Here is a 15941-nt window from a genome sequence, read left to right as displayed (position 1 = left end):
GCTGGGGCCCGCCCGGTCAGCAGTATGGCGGCGCACATACGGCGGCGGGAGCGGCACGACCCGGGAGCGGGCAGCAGTCGGGAGGCGGCCGGGGTGGAAAAGAGCCTGGGCCAAAGGGCTCATACGCCGGTTAGAGTGGATAAGTTGACGGCGGCCCTACGCACTTACCCAGACGCGGGGGCCGCGGAACGTCTACGGAGCGGGTTTCGAGACGGTTTTCGGCTGGGTTACGAGGGTCCTCGGGTGCGTCGATGGGCGGACAATTTGCGGTCAGCGCGGGAGCACCCGGAGATGATACAGGCTAAACTGGACAGGGAAGTACAGGAGGGGCGCATGGCGGGGCCTTTTGAGGACTGGCCGATGACGGACTTGATAGTGTCCCCTATAGGCGTAGTGCCCAAGAAGGAGGCGGGGCAGTTCCGGCTCATACAACATTTGTCGTGGCCGGACGGCGGGTCTGTAAATGATTTTATCAGTGAGAGCGAGGCCACAGTGGTGTACTCCTCGGTGGAAGCGGCAATGGCATTGGTGGTGAAGGAGGGAAGAGGCGCAGTGATGGCCAAGTGTGACATCAAGTCGGCTTTCCGGTTACTGCCTGTTCACCCAGATGACTGGGGCCTACTGGGGATCCAGTTTCACGGCCGCTGGTATGTGGACAAGGCGCTGCAGATGGGCTGCTCAATGTCCTGCGCGCTTTTTGAATGTTTTAGCTCGTTCCTGCAGTGTTTTTTTACGGAACGCACGGGTCACCAAGGAGTCACGCACTACCTGGATGACTTTTTCTTGGTCGGGGCACCGGACTCCATGAACTGCCAGGTGGCTCTGGACAGGTTTCAGGAGATCATGGTGGACCTGGGGGTGCCGCTGGCACCGGAGAAGACAGTGGGGCCAGGCACGGCACTGTCATTCTTGGGCATCGAGATAGACTCACAAAGGATGGAAGCAAGGCTGCCGGCGGACAAAAAGCATCAGATGCTGGAGCTGCTGCAGGTGATGGTGGCCAGGAATAAGGTGACAGTGTTGGAAGTACAAGTGCTGCTGGGGCACCTCAACTTCGCGTGCAGGGTGGTGCAGGTCGGTAGGACGTTTTGCAGACACCTGCGCCGGGCTTTGGCGGGGCGGGGGCCTCCACATCATCGCGTGCGCGTGTCGGCGGGAGTGCGGGAGGATTTGCGGATGTGGCGTTTTTTCCTGCACCAGTTCAACGGAGTGCCCTTACAGCGGGACGTGGACTTGGTGTGGGATGTGCAGATCTTCTCGGACGCTGCGGGTAGCGAAGGTTTCGGGCTCTACTGGAACGGGAAGTGGTGCGCAGAGAGATGGCCCCTGGAGTGGTCAGGGGGAGGGAGGAGCATTGCGTTTCTGGAACTCTTCCCTTTGATAGTGGCGATCTGGCTGTGGGGAGAGGTTCTGGCGCATCGTCGAGTGACGTTCAATGTGGACAATATGGCAGTGGTGCAGGTGGTAAATCGCCAGTCCGCCAGGGATGAGCAGGTGTTGAAGCTGCTGAGAGTGTTTGTGCTAGGCTGTTTGCGCCATGATATTGCTTTTCGCGCGGTACATGTCCCAGGAGTTGACAATGACATTGCGGACGCTTTGTCTCGTTCGCAGTGGAGGAGATTCCGTGGGTTAGCCAAGGACGCGGAACGGGACCCGACTCCACTGCCGGCGCGGATGTGGGACATAGGCAACACCGGATGTTGCAGCTGGTTCTAGGATCGTTGGCAGAGTCAACCAGAACAGTGTATGTGGCAGCCTGGGGGGAGTTTGTGGTGAATGGGGCGCGGTGGCGGCCGCCGGGCAGGGACAGGCAGGAAGAGGTGGTGCAATACTTGCTGGAATTGATTGGAAGGGGGTTGTCGAGAGTGACGATAGCGGGTACGCTGGCGGGGATCAGTTTCATGGGTAAGCTACTGTGGGGATACGCCCCGTCCGCAGGTGAATTGGGGTCCAGGATGTTGGAGGGTTAGGCGCAGGAATGCGGGCGGGGGGGGAGGTGCGGCGGCCGGTGTCAGTGGAAATGTTGGGCAGAGTGGTGTTGATGCTGCCGCGTGTGTGCAGGGATGACAGGGAAGCATGCTTGTTTGGGACACTGATGGTGTGGATGTTTGCGGGGGCTTTCCGGGTGTCGGAGCTGTTGGGTCCAAGGCTGAGCGGGGCGTGGAGTGGGCAGAAGTACAAGTGTCACAGTCGGAGGTGCGCTTGTGGTTGCGTAAGTCCAAGACGGACCAGAGGAGTGTGGGGGCCTGGGGACCATGGAAAAGGGGGGAGAAGGCAGTGAGTGCCCGGTGCTTTGGGGCAGGAGATGGAGGGCAGCAGGGGATGCGAATGGTCTGGTGTTTCAGCACGCGAATGGGAATGGGGCGACGGGGCGTCAGTTGTTGGGAGTGTTGCGGAAGGCATTGGCAAGATTGGGAGTGGATGGGCGGCATTTTGTCACGCATTCCATTCGAATAGGGGCGGCATCCGAGGCGCACCGACGGGGGCAGGGGAGGGGGGCCATCATGCGCTTGGGTAGGTGGACATCAGATTGTTATCAACGCTATGTGCGCAGCGCAGAACCAGCGGGAGCGCGCGTGTTGGAATTGGGGGCACAGTGTTGATTGACATGTGTTTCTAATTCCAGGTTCGGTGGCGGGACCCTCGTCCCGAGAGATGTTGATCTGGATTGTGGGTCACTCGTTTGTGAAGAGGGCGAAGCTGCAAGCACAAGACAGCTATTTTGGGGATGGTTTGGGGTTCAATCCAGATCTGTTCAAGGTGTTTTGGTCGGGGAGGGGGGGGATGAGATGGAAAGAGCTGGTCACAACCCTGAATGGTTTAGTGTGCGGGGGGCGGTGCCCCCCACGTGTTGGTCCTCCATTTGGGGGAGAACGATCTGGTACAGGAGACAGGCCTGGTGCTGATGAGGGCGATGCAGCGGGATCTGGCGGGGCTGCGCAGGTGTTGGGCAGGGTGTACGGTGGTTTGGACCGAGTTGGTACCGCGCAGAGTGTGGCGAGGAGCGGTGAAGCCGCAGGCGGTGGATAAGGCGAGACGGAAGATAAATGTGGAAATGGTGCGTTTCTGTCGTCATTTGGGTTTTACGCGCATATGGCACAGGGACATCAAGTATGATGCGCCGGAGATGTTTAGAGGAGATGGAGTGCATTTGTTCCGGATGGGAATGGATCTATACCTGTTGGAGCTTCGGGAGGTGTTGGCGAAGTTGTTGGGGGTGCGACGGGAGTAATGGGTTGGTGACGTGCGCGGAGGTGACGGGGTGGGGGTGGGGGGGCAGGGAAAGGGGGGATGAGGTGTAATCACCTACCCCACTTTCCCTGGGTGGCGGAGTTTGGGTTGATGTTGGCCAAGTTTGGCTGGAGTTCGGGTCTTTATCATGATGTTTGGGGATTTGGGGAGCGGGAGCGGGGAAAGGGAAAACAGTTTTGGAGTTACATTAGAGGGGCTTAGTTACAGTTGCAATAAGGCAGATAGGTCTGCAGGTATTGACAAGTTTTGGAGTTAAGATGTAGGGGAGAAAATGGATACATGAGGATGTTATGGAATTGTATATCTGTATATGCAGGGTGGGGGGATTGTATCATGTGGGGATCGTAGGGGTGGAGGGAGACACAAACCTAAGGGGTCAGGTAACTCGATGTTTAGAGAGGTGTTCGTTTTGTGAGGCGGTTGCCAGTTTTAGTACATGTGATGTGCACCTGTTTCAAATAAAGCGGCCTTTTACACACAAAATGGTAGTCGGTCTTGATTGCCCCCTTCATCCCTCCCAAGGGGGATTTGGGGGGCAGCCGAGACACGAGGTCTGCCCCCCGGGCAGGTTTGGGAGGGGGAAGGGGTCTCATGGGCGCAGCCATTTTGCCGCCGGTTGGGCTGCCTGGGAGAGCCCAAAGGCAGCCCAAAACTTACCAACAAGCCCAAAAAGGGCTACTTAAGGGGGCTTCACTTCCGCCCAGCCACCATTTTAGGTATTGTAACCTGGTGGCTGGGTGTGAAGTATTGTAGCTTGTCCCACCCTCCCACCCTTAAGAGAGGGCTACGGGGGGGGGGGAGGAATTTGGCGGCCAATATCTGGTCAGGTGGGGGAGTTTGGGACAGGTGCACAGGGGAGGTTTTTGCTGTATGGATTTGTCGCTTGGAGCAGGTGCAGGCAGAGTTTGGGTTGATGTTGGCCAAGTTTGGCTGGAGTTCGGGTCTTTATCATTATGTTTGCCCCCTTCATCCCTCCCAAGACGCCAAGGCTCAACCCTGCTCCCCGTGTTCAGTGTGGGCAGCTCTGGCCCTAGGCTGCTTTTGGTTGGTTGTTTTAAGCATCGGACAATCAAAAAATACACAATTACATGCACCCATGTGGCGCAAGTTAGTCCATATCAAGCACCTACACTTAACTCACCTGGTTGCAGCACTGTCTGCCGATGAGTGGCTCAAGTGCAGGCAAAGAGTGCCGAGAGCCACTTGATATGCGGCAGCCCCACGTGTTCCGTCAATGGCTATCAGCCAGATTCATCAAAGTAAATTCGGCTCGCAAAGGGACAGATTCTGAGAATCTGGCCCTTTGCGAGCGCTATTTTTGAATTTGGGATTCATCACCCCAAATGCAAAAATCGCAATTCTAGAAATTGCTAAATTGCAATTAATTGCATTTAAAGAATCTCAATTTGAGATTCCTTAAATGCAATTCATGAACCATTTAAAAATTGCGAATTCGCAATCTGGGGCCGATATTTACTGCAAAGTCTAACTACGTGGTAAATAGCGAAAACTTAGAAAAATGCACTTTAGTGCATTTTTCTAAGTTGTATGTTACACACAGACATGTCCTTTGGACATGTTTGTGCGCAACACCAGTGTACATTGCCATTTCAGGGGTGCTAGAGGGTGTTCTTTGGACACCCTGGCACCCTTGAAATTGCTTCCTTATTTGCGATTCGCTAATTGCGAATCGCAAATAAGGAATGACTCCCCATTCATTCCTATGGGCCTTTAGGCCCATAGGAATGAATGGGAAAGCCATTCCTTATCTGCGATTAGCAATCAGCGAATCGCAAATAAGGAAGCTGTAGAAATCGCATAAAATATTGCGATTTCTACATGCATCCCGTTTTGGGAGTCTTTAATAGCGATTCCTAAAAAAATCGCTATTAAGGACTTGCAAAACGTTACTTTGATGAATCTAGGGGATAGTGCCTGGAAGGCCGCTCACCGCCTGCTTCTACGACTGCACGGTAAGCATAGGAGCCTGACGGTGGGAGGCATTTCCCTAATATGTGTTGAGGCCTGCCACTCGCTGCCGGCCTTAAAGCACAGTAATTGCTAGGAACTTTTGGCACCCTATGCCAGACCCAAGCGATGCAAGGCAGAGGCACACGAGTGTCATGTCTTGCTTGATCATTTACTACCGGCGTACCAGAAAAGCAGTCATTTTGGCACAGAATTTAACATCCGGCGCCTAGGAACATAAGAGAGGCTGGCTCCCTTATCTGTGACACCCGCTCACCTGAATGAAACGGTGCCAGGTTTGACCCCCTGCTCCTTGCCTCGAAGAGCTTCTCAAGGCACAACATGTCCAGTAGGCAACCCATTAAACCTTATGCACTACTCTAGTAAACTATGCAGGTCACACAGGTAGTCATAGACAGAAACCAAAACAAGTGGTGTGGCCCAACAGCAAATGCAAGCTACCAGGCCTCTATAAAATGTAAGAAAATACCTGCATGGGTGGGTGTACAACAGAGGGGCTGTTCGGGAGAAGCGGGCGAGGTAAGCAATGGGGAGTAGGCGGGCAGATTACATACAATAAAGCTGGGTGGGTGGAGAAGAGAACAATGAGGGAGACAGCAAGTGAAACAAGAAGGAGTGGGCTGGATGGGAAGTGGAGAAGAGGCCGGCTTGGGGACTTGCCGGTCTGCTGGAATGTATGCGCTTCCCTTAAATAAAAGCACATGCAATAAATGGAGTTGCCTTCAACAAACAGTACAAGACCGCCTGTTAGAGCCGCCCTGTATGCCTGCAAGCAGGGAGAACTTTCTAGTCCGACTTCAGCGCCCTGAGCCGCAACTATCCTCCCTACTCTGGACCAGAGACGATTGTGCCAGCAGCAAAGCATTGTTAAATATCCCTCCATGGCTAATATTATCTGGCGAGTCAGCTGCTTGGTCTTGTGCTTTCTCTTCCTGCACTGCTAATGTCCTTGGATTTTGGCTCTGTCCACACCACTATAAGCCAAAAATATCAGCTTCTAACAGTGACTTAAACAAAGGCAGTTATAATGCAACAGACTGCACGTAGGGACTGTGTCTGCGTGTGCGCCGCTGCTCGTCCACACGGCAATACTCCATGGGAGTGAACGTCTCAGAAAAGGTGAGACAATCACCCACTATTAGCCATTTGGAGGCTACGATTTTTAAGTGACACACACAAATGCCAATCCATAGCTTGGGAGGAGTCAGGCCCCACAAAGTACAGACGACAGATTGCCTAACAGTGCAAACGCTGTAGGCTCAGCCTAAAAATTGATGCTACGGTGGCGTTAAGTTCTTGTAAATATGCCCCCAAGTGTCCACCGGCTATCTGCCAGCACACAGACCATTAAGTCATCGACCTAGCAGTTGCACGAATAATGTCGCTGGATCCTGTCAGCGATCCTGTAACGACCCGCAGGTGGCTCACAAGCGCTCCTGCACAGTTCCCACGGTATCGTATCAGCCCCGCATAAGGGCCGCAAGGATATTCCTGCACCCAGATTCCTGGCACAAGAGATGATCTGGAAGCGCCTCCACTGACAAGGTACCAGGAGGCACCGGGGCTTCGGAGGATAACGCCCCAGCCATCATCATTGCCCTTCCATTCCTGACAGATTGATTATCATTGTGCCCGGGTGCCCTCAGAGAAGACTCTGTAATGGGACTCCACTGACGCTCTTGATGCACCATGTTTGAGTCATCAGATACCGATAGAATCTCTATCAGAGCACACAGGCCCATCCAACAGTATAGCAGTGGACATTGATCCGATGGACAGGCTGTAAGAATCCGTACTCCTTTGGTGCTTTGTTCCTGCCCCGTAACAGCTGGTTAAATTATGGACATGTGCTGAGATGCCAAGGTGCTCCCAATTGCACCTGTCCACCGTTGTCCTGTGGACTGCTTCTAAAAACAGAGAAACTGAGTGGTGTCCCATGTGCATTGTTTATTTCCATAGGTTGGACTTTGTTTTGTTCTTAAAATAGTTTGGGAGGAATGTAGTGTTGTGCGAGACACGTTGTAGTGTCTCAGCAGGCACTTGTACTGCCAGCCACTCCCTCGAAGGCTAAAGACACTTGTACCCCACACCCATCCACCACAGGCATCACAAGTGACATGAGCCTGCAAATAAAAGGGGCTGAGTGCATGTGTTCATGGCCAGTTATCTAGTATACACCAGGTGTCTGTGTGCATTATTTTAGCAGCATGTTAACATAGGTCCAGCCAACAAACCCAGAGACATGTCGGAACAATGATTGATTCTGCTTTTCTGCTTATGTTGAGGGCTTGGACAGAAATGTGATTATATTGGGCCCCACTGTTTGCTGTTACTTTTTATTTGTTGAAGTAACTAGATTGAAAAGGTTTGATTACCTGTTGCTAAATGTAGAATGTGAACAGTGTTCTTGGATATATTGATATATTGTTTTTTTCTTAAATGGCTAGCATGCTATGAGCATATTGTTGGCAGGAACTGTATGTGATCCACTGTGGGTGGTCTTACTCTCCTAACATAACTAAATGAACAGAATAGGGGCTTGTTCGATATAGTTGTCTACACATCAGTGGATGTTGCTTGGACATGGGTCACAGTCTTAGACACCCCACACATTTAACGCGCTATCATTGGTTATGATCACTGCTGCTTGGCTTTTGCTTTCTTGTTGGTAAAGGAGGGATCATTCTCTGACAATCAGGGATGGCACAGGAAGGTAGGGAGTTCTCTTGGAAAATGTATGATGTTTGTTCGCTCACCCACATAATAAGTAAAATATCAATAAACTTATCAGATTGGCAAAAGCAACATTCTTCAAATCCCATCTTGACAAAGCCAAACAACGCCCCAAAAGGCTGTTTGAGCTGATTAACACCTTGGCTGCTAAGGCAATTTCCATCCTGTGCTGGAAATCGTCATTCTCCATTGTTCATGACGAGCTCAGCTCATCATCAGCACAGCTCCAGTGTGCCTCATGACGAGCTGAGCTCGTCATGAGCATGGAAGGGGTTAAACTACAATCCAATAACACTTCCATCCAATCTCCTCTAATCTCCTGCCCCCAGCCAAACTGTGATACCTTTGCTGACTTTTTTCTTGAAAAGATGTGCAAGATTGAATCTGATCTAAGGTCTGCCTTGATTGATCTATCACTCTCTCCTGACTCCTCCTTACCCTAGCTCCCTCTTATTGTGCCCTGTCTCTCCCCTAAAAACAATGCCTCTTGGAGTCAATTCACACCCCTCAACAACACATCCATCTTCAACATTCTCTCGACCCTGAAACCTTCAAATCACCTCAATGATCCCCTCCCCCCAATTCTTTAAAGAAATGATAAGATCACTAGTCCCGCTCCGGTCCAAAATTATCAATGCTTCTCTTCTTCAAGGTGAGATCCCTGACTGCCTGAAGGCGAAGCTGGTTCTCCGCATTCTCTAAAAACCGTTGGCTGACCCAGAAGATCTGAATAATTTTCGACCAATCACAAACATCCTTACTTTGGCAAACGTCCTTGAGAAATGTGTCCATGAACAACTGTGCAACCACATTGAGGAATTCCAACTTCTTTATCAATTCCAATCGGGCTTCCGTCCCGGCCACAGCACTGAAATGGTCATCACTCATATAGTAGACGACGCTCTTGCAATGCTTGATCAGAATGAACCTTACCTTCTAATACTATTCGACCTCTCATCTGCGTTTGACACTGTCAAACATGACAATCTACTGAGCCTTTTGGAATGTAGAATGGGGCTCGCAGGCACTGTACAAAAATGGTTTGCCTTTTTTCTCAATAACAGAATGCAAAGAGTCAAATCCAATTAAACTCTATCCAATTCCAGTCTCTGAACTCTGGGGGTGCCCCAAGGGTCCTCACTCTTCCCCATGCTCTTCAACCTATTTATTGAACCTCTTACTGTAATCCTCAAAGTATTTAACATCCAATATCACATCTATGCGGATGACACCCAATTGTATATGAATATCTCTTGCCATGAAGATAACAAGATACTCAACGGAACCCTGCACAAAACCCGAAAGTGGCGAACCTCCAACCACCTCAATCTAAACACCCTTAAAGCGGAATTGCTCCTCATCTCACCTCAAACAAATCCCATTGTGGAGAAATATCTGAAAAACCTCCACAATTCCACAAAATAAGAACCTAAACATGCAGGATCACACCAGCGCATCTACCAAAGGAGCAAACTTCCAACTGAGCATCCTAAGAAAACTCAAACCCTGACTTCCCCAAGATGACTTCAAATCTGCGGTGCAAGCGCTAGTCATCTTAAGACTAGAATACAGCAGTGCCACTCTCTGCGGGCTACCGAGACACAGACTAGGCTCATCACTGGCTCCAGGAAAACCAACCCCATTTCTCCGAACCTGAAATCTCTTAACTGGCTTCCGTTTGAATCAAGGATTCAATAAAAAATTGAATGTATGACCTATAGAGCACTGCATTTCAACACTCCTCTGTACCTGGCAAATAAGCTCGAACTATCGGGTGGCTCCTGTTCCTCAACGAGCTCCAGTACCATGCTGCTCAAGCCGAAGAAATTAAAAAAAATTAAAACCTGCAATCATACATTCTCAGGTATTTCCCTGAGGAAACGAGGCTGATTCCTTCAACACTTGCCTTCAAAAGGGAAGTGAAAGCTCTACTGCTGAGCACTGCGCTGAGCTAGAAGCGCTCTGATACCCACTTGGGTCCTGTTTGCACTATACAAAACTTTAAAAATAAATAAATAAATAAAATAAATAATGATGACGCATGTAATGAAAGGGTACTGTAGAGTACAGGTGAGCGAAACATAGTTCAGAAGCAGTTGTTCTTAAAATTAATTCGCTGGAATGTTCGTTGGCTCAATAATCCTGGGAAGGCCCGTTACGTGCTTCCCTATCTTGAACGTCACGGGGCAAAAATTGTATTTCTGCAGGATTACACATACCACCAGAATAGCGGTCCACATTTAGGTGAAGAAAAAATGTCTGGGGAATACACCATAAGGCTGATAGGTCTGCATTGATGGACATCCGGTAGAGTGCTACAAAGAGTTCTCTAACTTGTTGCCCACTAGTCTACTAGATGTATATAATGTGGCAAGAGACAGATGAACGTTACCTCCAATGCTTGAGGTGGTCATTTCTGTTCTCCCAAAGCCAGGTCGAGGATAGGATTGTCTTCTTCTTATTGGCTGCTGTTGCTCTTAAATGTTGACAACAAACGTTTCTCCAAAATCCTTGGTCAGAGGTTGCAACCACTGATGCAAAGGCTGGTGCTTGCGGATAAGGTCAGGTTCATACCTTTAAGACTGACTGCACTACATTTGTGCACCCTGATGGCTATGCTATACAGAGTGGAGCCAGAGCTGTCAGCATGGCTATACTTTTAGACAATAAAAAAAGGATTTGAGGCTCTGGAGTGGGCCTACTCCAGAACATTTCATTAAAATAATTATCATCCTATATATAGGCCGAAATGGATAGGTGTGGGTGAACAGGGTCCAAGTGTATGGCTTCCTAATTGCTAAAGGCACGAGGCATGGTTCCCTGTAATCACTCTTGATCTTCCTTCTGTCCATATAACCTCTGGACTGCTGATTACCAAAATATCACTCTCGTAGAGGGATGCGTGACTGGGCAGTCTCCCTATTGATGTCTCTCTATGTGGACAATGCTATATTGTTTGTCCTAAGACCAGAAGAGAATGCAGAAACACGTATCAGAGAAATAGTTCAATTTGGGGCAAATTCCAGGCTCCAGATCCATGGGGATACATTAGAAATATTTCCCTTCAACAATTGTGTCATTCCATGATACAATGCATATTAAGTATGAGGAAAAAAAGAGACAGTGAAATATCTGTGTGTGTATGTGACTAGAAACATGGGGGATTGTAGGAAACCACCTTTCTGTACAGTGTACTAAAATGAAATAAATTATGTAGAGGCTGCAAGAGATCCCCAAAAAGTAGGTAGAGATAAAAGTAGATAATACTAACTCTCTTTTTGTGGCAGTGTGGGTCAATCAATCAGGGAATTGTAAGCGAGCTACTAACCCGTGAGGGTCTCAAGGCACTGAGAGTGGGGCCCGCAAATCTGTTTAGCCGAAGAGCCAGGTCTTGAGGGTCTTCCTGAAGGTGTTCTGATGTCTGCTGGTAGCTCGTTCCAGGTCTTGGATGCAATGTAAGAGAAGGATCTTCCGCCTGCTCTGGCTCTGTGGATGCATGGGGTTTCTGCCAGTGTGAGGTTGGAAGGTCGGAGGTTTCTTTTGGGTATGTGAAAGTTGATTCAGTTTTTGAGGTATTTGTATTTGTTGTTGTGTAGGCAGTTGTAGGCTTGAGTGAGGATTTTTAAAGTGACTCTTTTCTCCACGGGGAGCCAGTGCAGACTTCGTAGGTGTTGACTGATCTGTTTGTTTCGGGGGATGCTGAGGATGAGTCTGGCGGTGTTCTTCTGTATTGTCTGGAGTTTGCGGAGTAGGGACTTATTGATGCCGGCGTTTCCATAGCCCAGTCTACTGTTGAGAAATGTGTGGGTGACTGTCTTCCTTGACTCAGGGTGGATCCACTTGAAGGTCTTGCGGAGGTTGCGGAGGATGTTGAAGCAGCTGGAGGTGACGGCGTTGACCTGTTGGTTCATGGTGAGGGATGAGTCGCGTAAGATGCCGAGGTTCTTGGGGAGGACTGAGGGGGTAGGCGGTGTTAAGCTTCAGGCAGCTGTTGGTCATCCAGCTTTGGACATCTAGCTTTCCTTTCTGGAAGCTGAGTTTGGCAGTGGTGGGGTCTTTGGTGAGGGAGAGGATGAGCTGGGTGTCGTCGGCATAGGATACAATGTTGAGGCCCTGTTGTCGGACGATAGCTGCAAGAGGGCCATGTAGATTTTGAAGAGGGTGGAGCCCAGGGATGAACCCTGTGGGACTCCGCAGGTGATTTTGGTGGGGTCGGTGATGAAAGGTGGGAGTCTGATCCTTTGGCTTCTTCCGGTGAGGAATGATCGGATCCAGTCCAGGGCTGTTCCTTGTTTACCTGCGACGTGTATTCTCGCTACTAGTGTGCGGTGGGAGATGGTGTTGAAGGCCGCTGATAGGTCAAGTAGGATGAGGGTTGTGGAGTGGCCTTAGTCTAGGAGGGTGCAGGTGTCATCTGTGGCGGCCAGTAGGGTGCTCTCTGTCCTGTGGTTGTTTCGGAATCCGGATTGGGACAGGTCGAGGACAGCGTTCTCTTCAATGAATCGTGTCAGTTCCCTGTTGACTGTTGTCTCTGCAACTTTGGCTGCGAAGGGGAGGAGCGAGATGGGCCGATAGTTCCTGAGGTCGGTGGGGTCATCTGTGGTCTTCCCCCGCAGAGGTCTGACTTCTGCGCGCTTCCAAGTCGTCTGGGAAGGTGCCTGTTTTGAAGGCACTCTTGATGGTGCATTGTACTCCGGGTGCAATGGAGCCGCAGCTCTGTGGTAGATGTGGCGGGGCAGGGGTCAGTGGGGGCCCCGAGTAGATGTTTTTCATGGTCGAGGGGGTGTCTTCGCCCGTGATCGGTGGAAATGGTGGTCTGGCTGGTAGTCTGGCTGGTGTTTCTGGGGGCCAGGGGGCCATCTGTGGTACCTGGTAGATGGTAGATGAAGTTGTCGTAGAGTTTTTTGATCTTGAAGTGTAAATAGGTTCCAAGCTTGTCGCAGAGGTCTTGGGTTTGGGTGATGTCTGTGGCTTTGCTGCGTGGGTTGGTGAATTCTTGAATAACACTGAAAAGCTCCTTGGAGTTGGTGGAGTTGGCCAGGATTTTGTTCTGGATGAAGTTCCTCTTGGTGGCTCTGATCTGATGTGGTAGTCCATCAAGGCGTCCTTGTAGGTGGTGTAGTTTTAGGTTGTCTTGGTGTTTCTCTAGTTCTTCTCAAGGCGTCTGCAGGTGCTTTTGGCTTCTTTGAGAGAGGTGGTGAAACAGGCGGCTTTCCTGGGGTGTTGTCTGTCAGGCTTGCGTAGCGGGGCGAGCTCGTCTGCGCATTCGGAGATCCAGGTGTGGAGTTCTCTGGCTGCGTCATTTGCATCGGGTGCCCAGGTGTGGATGTCTCGGGTGAGGGTGGAGTTAAGTTGCCCATCTGTAACGTTGCTCCAGTTCCTTCGTGCTGGCCGTGGAGCTGGTTTGGGTGACTTGGGTCTGTTGATGGCGTAGTGTACGCAGTGGTGGTTGGTCCATGGTGGTTGCGTTGTGTGGCTGAATTGGACGCTGTTTCCTGCTGCGAAGATGGAGTCGATGGTGTGTCCTGCTCTGTGGGTCGGTGTGTTGGTGAGTTGTTTAATTCCGATGCTGTTGAGATTGCCACAAAGGATAGTGGAGTTGGGGTCGCTGGGGTTGTCGAGGTGAAAGTTCAGGTCTCCAATGAGTATGTAGTTTGTTGAGGCGATGGCGTGGGATGCAATGAAGTCGGTGATGGTTGTGGCGAAGGGTGTTCCCGGGCCGGGGAGACTGTAGACGAGGGTTCCTCAGAGTGTGGCTTTTGGGGTGGTCTGGATTTGGAAGTGCAGGTGTTCGGCGGAAGGGAAGGTTTAACTGGACGTGGTGAGGCGGAAGGTGTTCTTGTGGGCGATAGCGAGGCCCTCTCCTGGGTGGTTGGGGTGGTCTTTCCTCTGGTTCTAGTATCCGTCTGGGATGGTGGTGCTGATGTCGGGGCAGGAGGATGCGTTGGTCCAGGTCTCTGTGAAGAGCAGTTAGGCTAATCAAAGGGTTGTGTTAAGCATTTGTTGTACTCACACGAGCAGTAAATGAAACACACACTCAAGAATAAATCAGAGACCAGTTAGCAAAAATAGCATTGATTATTATGCAATTTTTAGACTATGAACACAGTTCTAGGATAAATACTTATAGAGTTAAAATTTTTGAAAGTTCGATAAATATATCACTTCTATGCACAAATACGCACCATAGGAAGCAATTGGTAAATAAAAAACAGACTATTGCATAGAAATTCAGGCAATGCTTTCACAAAGGTGGCCTTCATGTACTAGGTTGATCTTAGGACCAAGACCAAAGTTCCATCACAAGAAGATCGGGAGCATCCCAATTTGACCAGGAGCAGTGGTGTTGAAGTCTTAGAAGCTGGTGTGCAGAGATGGAGTGTGCCATGTGAAAAAGCTCTGCACAGAGGGACGTTCAGGTAAGTCTGGTAGGCCTCCTTAGAGGGAGGAGCTCACAAGGGCCTGAGGACCACGGGATCTGGGCTGGTTGGGCGGTGCTGGGTACAGTGGGGCCGGGTGCAGAGCGAATAGGTCAGCCAGGGGTTATGAATCTTGAGGTCCTCGTGTTCAGGAGCAGGCAACTTGAAGGGATGGTCTTTAGACTGCTGGACCACTCAGGAAGTGGGTTTTTGGTGTCTCAACATTCCTTGATGGGTGCTTGCTTCCGGTGCTTCGGGAGTCCAGAGTGTAATTTGCTTCTCGGTGTTTGGCGTTGGGTGTCCTGTACCCTGGGTGTTGGCACATCACGGCTATGGTAGGTTCTGGTATCCCGAAGCCTTGTGGAGAGACAGATCTGACCCTTCAGAGCTATTCTACCTTTTTTAGGTTCACATTGATTTCTTCAAGGATGATGGTGCTCTGGGATTCTTGGGGGCTTTTCAGGTCACAGGACGACAGAGCAACATTAACTGTCGAGTCCTGGGAGCAGCAGGCAGTGTTTGGCACCTTTTTCTTCTGCAGTACAGCTTCAGTTCTTGAGCAGTTGGTCTTTTTTATTCCTGGTCTTATCTTGTAGTTCGAATCTGATGTTCCTGTCTTGGGGGGCTACCTAAATATTGAATTTAGGAGCGTAACAAGAGGAGACAGGTGGTAGCCAATGTGCTACTTACGGTCATCTACACCCTCTAGCGACAATGTCATGTGGGGCCTGGCACTACCCTATAACTGATAGGAGGTTTTCTCACCATCTCAAAATGATGGAATTTCAGGAGAGGGGTATACCTCATCTACCCGGCCCTAAACGTGGTAAAGGCTAAGTGGGGACCGTCTTTCTACTCTAACTCATTTTCCAGCCTTTCCTTCCTGCCAAAATTGGACCAGGAAAGGGGGCTTGGCCACCCCCACTATCTGGAAGTTCCTTGGTTGCATTTCAAAGGCAGTATTGCTTTTGGAGCTTCACGCCCAGGAAGGCCGTCCTGTCCTGTAGGAGGGGTAAAGCACCTTTGCTCAGAGACAGCTTTGTCTATGCCTTCCGAGAGCACTGGTTCTCACCCCAGGAGGTCAGACACATGTCTGGCAGTGGCAGGCTGGAGAAAATAAGTCAGGGACCACACCAATGCTTTGTATGGTTTTTAAAGGACCCTCTAAAAGGGTCTCTTGTGTAAATGTAATAATGAATCTCACACTGGCATCAGTGAGGATTATTCTCATATGCCCTGGGTGACCCTTTAGTCCACAAATACATACAATGTGTGACTACCAGACTTTTGTCATTAGTTCTGTCCATTAACCATGTGTGACCTTTATGTCAAAAATGATCTCAGTGGCATTATTTGTCATGAATGTCCCCCTCCTACATACCTTGGTTGTTCTCCCTTATGTCCAAATTAACCTTTAAGTTGTCATCACCAGAATTTTGCCACAGGTGTCTGCTATGCCAAGACTCTACTCCAATATGGCAGTACCATCAGTTTTCCACAGGAGCCACCATACCAAGAATTACATTCAGTTTGCCAGTGCCACCATTT

The sequence above is a fragment of the Lissotriton vulgaris genome, chromosome 1_1 (assembly GCF_964263255.1).
Source record: "Lissotriton vulgaris chromosome 1_1, aLisVul1.2, whole genome shotgun sequence".
NCBI classification, from domain to species: Eukaryota; Metazoa; Chordata; class Amphibia; order Caudata; family Salamandridae; genus Lissotriton; species Lissotriton vulgaris.
The sequence above is the reverse complement of the archived record's forward strand: the minus strand, read 5'-3'. Positions refer to the sequence as shown.